At 35.8% G+C, this 6,000-nt stretch overlaps 1 protein-coding gene across 2 annotated transcripts in view; it reads right to left on the reverse strand.

Annotated features, from left to right (window-relative positions):
- LOC117340977 (monocarboxylate transporter 9-like) overlaps positions 1 to 2,242 on the reverse strand; it is a 62,266-nt gene extending 60,024 nt beyond the window's left edge. For both annotated transcript variants that reach the window (XM_033902766.1, XM_033902767.1), the window contains exon 1: positions 2,084 to 2,242. The gene's annotated coding sequence lies outside the window, so the exon portion shown is untranslated. The remainder of the gene's footprint in view (positions 1 to 2,083) is intronic.
- Positions 2,243 to 6,000: the final 3,758 nt, after the last annotated feature.

Below are 6,000 nucleotides of genomic sequence, written 5' to 3' on the forward strand. Positions count from 1 at the left end.
TATATAAAGGACCGTGACTTTTCAAACAAGTTTGTGTTTCAAGGTTGTTTGTTCCAGGTCAAGGTCACCGTTTTTTTATTCTCTAGATAACCCCTTTCAGCGCTCAATCGGGTTTCTTTGAGGCATTTTTATTTTCATCAAACTTCAGGTTCTTATTTAGGATAATAATTTTTCGGACAAATATGAGTGTCATGGTTGCTGGGCCAAGGCTGCCATTGCAATTTTAAGAAAATCATTATGAACCCTCTTCATTTCCATGAAGGTTTAGGATGTTTCATTCCTTTAAGGATTATGATACTTCAGACACTTGTGAAGGACCATTATAGCTAGCGGGGTCATGTATGTCTAAAAACATATAATTTATATATAAACAGGGTTTCACTTAGTATTTACGTACATTAAAATAATCATTTTACCTTACACATGCACTGCTTCATAACTTATACATATCAACATTTTTTTCTGATATCTACAAATTGTAGTTGCGAAAATGACCCGCAAAAGAAAACACATTTCTGTATGGTTAAGACGGTCAAGGAAATGCCAGCGAATGCGTTGAAAATGAAGGTAACTGGATTTTTTTTGTAATAATTGACGATAATTATGTCCTCATTGTGCCTACAAAGCCGTAATACAAGACACACAAAATAGAGCCAATGCTTTCCGTTACGTGAGTAAGTCATTGTGTATTTTGTGCAGATCTATCATAAAAATGAATGATGTTTCCAAATTGTACTTTTGTTTGGATTCTGGATCAGATATAGTATACTAATATTATCTATGCTTAACAACAGATGTAATACACAATCACTCACCGATAAATATAGGGAACATTCCGTGTGGCTATTCACGATGTCATAAAATATTCGGAAATTCGCAACCTACGACATTGATATCCTTCCCTCCCCATCTGTCGCCATAGTTGTGCAGCCTGTGAGTTGACGAACAACAGTCAGGCGTTGGAATAACTGTCGGTGCTTTTCCTTTCACCAATGTGAATCTACAGCGCGTTGGCGAATCCGGAACGGATAGGCCACTGAATCATCGATTTTACCCAAATTCAACTGTTGATTACGCGCGAGACCTTGTGCGGGCATGTTCGAAATCTATCCCTTAGATTTAAGATTTGCTGACTACAGTTTTGCTTTATTTATTAATCTATTTATTAATCTATTTATTTATTTATTTATTTAGTTTTCTATCTTTAGAAAAAAATATGTGTAATACCTAGCAAGTTCCGTCACCAATGCAGCTTTCTCAGAAACGTCATATTTCGTGTTAATCCTGGATGCTTATGTAGCAGTCCTTATAGGAATGGTTATCACTTTTTCTTTGACTGCCCTAGTTATGATCTTCAAAGGTGCTTATTTTTTAACATGTTGATGATACAAATGTAAATTGTTGAAAATTAGACAAATTACAGCATTTTTTTTTCTTAGAAATGTGAATGATTTTATATCATTTGTGAAACCCACTTCCTTATCTCAATTTCGGAGATGTTATCACAGTTATGATTTTTAATATGTACTCTTCTTTTACAAAATTATATATCAAACTACTAATTTTGGAAAAGCCGTTCATAATCCTAATACAATTTATGGCAATTTATTTTTCCGTCCCCATATAATCCTGGCTGTTGAGAGGACGTTAAACCCCGAAATACCAAACGAAAAACAAACTATGGCTTTACTGTCTGGTTATTTATCAGTTATAGCCGTTTATTGAGGTTCACATGCGTTTAGATTTACCCCGAAAATATATAGTAACCGAGAGGAAATCTTTCATTACGAAAGCAATGAAAACATCTAAAAGGGGAAATACATTTGTCGATCAATAAATGCTACAGCCACATGTGTCAGTAGTATTAGAAGCTTATTTAAAGATACTGTCTATATTTGGTATATTTCGAGTATTCGCCTTTAATTCGCATATGAAAAATAATTCAAGACGAGCAGGCAAGCGGTTAAGAACTGAATCAGATACTGCTGTATTGGAAAACAGAATTTTGTCATTTTTTTATAATTTTGAATTAAAAATAACAAAGAAACAAAATGACAAGTTATAAAACTTGAAAATAACTTACCTGCGATTCTGTATTTAACTGTATTGCCGTGACATGCACGTAGCACCATACACGCGTTCGGTGCACGGCTAGCACGACTTATGAATCCCTCAGTATCGTCATTTGAAGGTATATGTGTATAGGATATATGCGCGCTGCGGAGAGGTTTCCGGATGTTACGGTCCATCAACTTATAACGCACAAACACCGACAAATGACACAGCTAGAGGCCTATATATAGGTTTACGAGGTAACCTGAACGACCAGTTAGCTACACAAGTGTAAATACTCTTTACAGCGGTTATCTATAGCCTGAATTACGCAGACAAAAAACAAACACAAACACACATTTTCCTGTTGTAAGCAACAACTGCCGATAGTCGCGTTGTTGTATCCGGTAGATTCGATTTACGTATGCCATATGTCGGGCAATATTATGAAACAAATTAGAAAAGCCAGCGAAAACATCAGCATAGCTTCAAAGTCTTACGTCCTTATTAATATCATTTTTTTTATTGCTATGAATATCGTCGAGTCTTTAGTCAGTGTCAGTTTAATGTAGTCTCTTTATGAATATGTAGTAGCCGGTGGCTACCTCACGTGTGAACATACGAGGAGGCGGGTTGTAGGCTATCTAGAACAAGTGGGTCAATTATTGTACCAAAGAACACGATATCAAAAGATGATCCCTAATCACCGTGAACCTAATACCATTAACGACATCCCCTCTGACAAAGTCTCGCAAATTATAATGTTGACCTCCCGCAAAGCCAGAAAACGTGGCCATGTTGATTTTTTTTTATTATTAACGCATGACAACAAAAAGAGCAAGCGATGATAAAAGTAGTACATGATCAAAGGTCACCGGTTAGCATATCTGAATCGCTTGAGGTCAGAAACAACCAATCGGATCGAGGCTTTGAAAAAGATACACACCGCAAATGTAAACAAAACCAATATCACACTGTTACGAAGTTTATCATACATGGCTTATCAGTTGCGAATTGACGTAAGTTTGTGATAAGTACATGTACATTACTTATACAATATGAATTAGAATGAATGAAATGAAGCTTATGATAACCGTACGTCAATCGGAACCCCTCGCCTAATTCTTATAGTACAAATGATATTCCGATTGAACCATGCACAAAACTAGTCAAGTCAGTCTTTTTGCGCAAGGATACCGAAAGAGTGATTAAGATAGAGAAAAGAAATACTTAATATGTAACGTTAAGTAATGTGTCAGTGTGATAATAATATGATATAAATGTATTGAAACTGTCCGTTGAATGCAAAAAAAACACATCTATAAATCTAAATCTATATTCAGCAATTCGTTCTGTTATAGCCGAAATGCATTCTTCAATCTTCACAATTCATAAATAATCTTCACTGATATAATAAGCTAAATAACATTCTGCTGAGATCCCGAACACGTGCAATGTTTTGCATGTAATTAATTCAAAAAGGTATACAAACAGTCATGATGCCAAGGGAAAACTAATTAAACATCACACCTGTCAGGTAATGTGAGCAACATTACTCGTAACTGGGTTAAGTATGTAATGCTCAAGGACATATGACCCGAGACAGTAAATCTCCCTGTTTACTACCAGAGGGAAATGAAAATGAAAATAAATAAATATAAGGAAGTTACACAACCAGTGGTCTTTGTATATGACATCTATTGCACTCGATTTAGTTAATTTTTGAAAAATTCCAAAAACAATATATTTAGCGGTACTTTTTTGTAAGTCTGGAAAAATAACTAACGAGAGTGAAAAAAATAACATATAAAATCTTCCATATCAGTGAATCTACTTTGAGGATGAATTGGCCTGTTTTGTGTCAACGTGTTTTCTTTTCACAATATCAGTTGGGGTGTAAGGATAGGACCTAAAGTGAAATGCTGCTAATTGATATGCAAAACTGACAATTTCGGATATGTGTGGAAGGTTTACAATTTATTAAAAATCATAACAAATGATAAGCAAGTTCATTATTTTCAAAACAATAAATTGACAGAAAACTCTATACATTTTAAGAAAATATGATAAAAGGAAATGCGAACTACTTCCTGTGCGTTATCATTTCCGGGACCTCGTGAAGCGGCATTCAAGCATTAGCCAATAGTCCGGGTCAAAGGTCAAGTGTCAACAAATCAAAACGCGTTAAGAGTTTATTTCATTTGTGGTATAAACTGAATGTTATTCATCAGTTGCAATGTATGTTTCATGCCGTTAGATTTGAATGACATCCAGCTATTGTGGTAGAAATAAATTTAATTACACTGTAATTGGTTACTAAATAAATCAATAGATAATAGAAAAAAAACTTGCGAAAAAAATCAAAATTAAGATGTAGAACAATTAAAACAAAAACTGTAAGATTGAAAAATAAATGACCTTTATAAAACATACGAGTGATGATTGATATGTTATGAGCCTCGTATTGAAGGAAGGTACTCTTTTTAAGCCCTGCTATTCTCTGCCTATATAGGGCCGTGTACCCAAAAACTGGTCTCATTCGGTTAGTTTATATCGACGAGGTAGCCCTCTAAAGTAAACAAGACAAGCGACATTTGCAAAATGGACAAAGTCGGTGAAAGAGCAGTGATCCAATATTTGCATAAAAGATTTAACACCTAAGGATATCCATAATGATATGGTAGCAATACCAGGGAAAGATGCCTCTTCATATGCTACAGTGAAAAGATGGGTGGCGACACAGCTGTGAGGATGATCCCAGCCCTGGAAGGCCTGTCAATGTCTGACAGGTGATCAGAAGCACACCAAGCCCACATCATCGCGTGCTAATTTTAACCTTTTTGAGGAAAATCCTACCATTTGTTTCAGAGAATTGTCACTATGGATAAAACATGAGTCCATCATTTTAACCCCAGAGGCCAAACAACAATCGAAACAATGGAAGCACCCTCCCTCCCCTCACCAAAGAAGGCAAACACTGTTCCATCAGCTGGGGAGGTTATGGCCTCGGTTTCCATGGATGCAGTTGGTATTCTGCTGATAGATTATATCCAAAAGGGACAGACAATCAATTGCACATACTAATCTTCACTGCTGAGGCAGTTACTGGAAAATTTCAAACTTAAGCGCCGCGGAAAGCTCACTAAAAGTGTGTAATTCCATCAGGACAATAATCCTGTTCACAAGTCTGTCATTGCTATGGCCGCCAATCACGATTGTGGCTTTAAATTGATTGAACACCCGCCTTATTCACCTCATCTCTCGCTCCATTAGACTTTCATCTATTTCCAAAACTGAAAAGAGCTATTTCAGGCACCAACTTTCAGTTCGATGGTGACGGCATGCATGCAGTGGATGACTTTCTGATCAGCCAATAAATGAAGCTCAATAAAAATTGCATTGATGTACTTAAACACCACTGGAAAAGATACTGAATGGGATTATGTTGAAAAATAATATAATATGTCCGCCAAAATTCAAATCCTTCAATGTGAGGCTCACAGACCACATGGATTTGACATGTATTATAGTATAAAAGTACTATGATACACATTCGATAAGACAGGAAAATAATATCATCATGCTACAAAAATCAGTATATAAATTAATTTACAAGAAAAGAGACAGTTTGGCCTGCCTTCGAAACAGTAGACGAGGTGCACGGTGTACACCTATTCTTGTCATTCGAAGTGATACATTTGGAATTAAAAAGAATTTCATCCGAAATAACAAAAGTTAAACTCGAGCTCCTTTTAGCACCTGAAGGTTTCCGCTGTAGTTATTTTTGCCAAAGAGGCCATGAATTGACAATGATTTAAAATTTGGTTAATCTCGGATGATTCGGCATCCTTCGGATTCGATAAAGATAATCTGTCGAGATGTGACGAGTGAATTATTTAAGTATGGTGTGTATTTTTCTCGTCAACGAAAAGGTATATGACATTTTTG

Source organism: Pecten maximus, chromosome 13 (genome assembly GCF_902652985.1).
Source record: "Pecten maximus chromosome 13, xPecMax1.1, whole genome shotgun sequence".
Taxonomy (NCBI): Eukaryota; Metazoa; Mollusca; class Bivalvia; order Pectinida; family Pectinidae; genus Pecten; species Pecten maximus.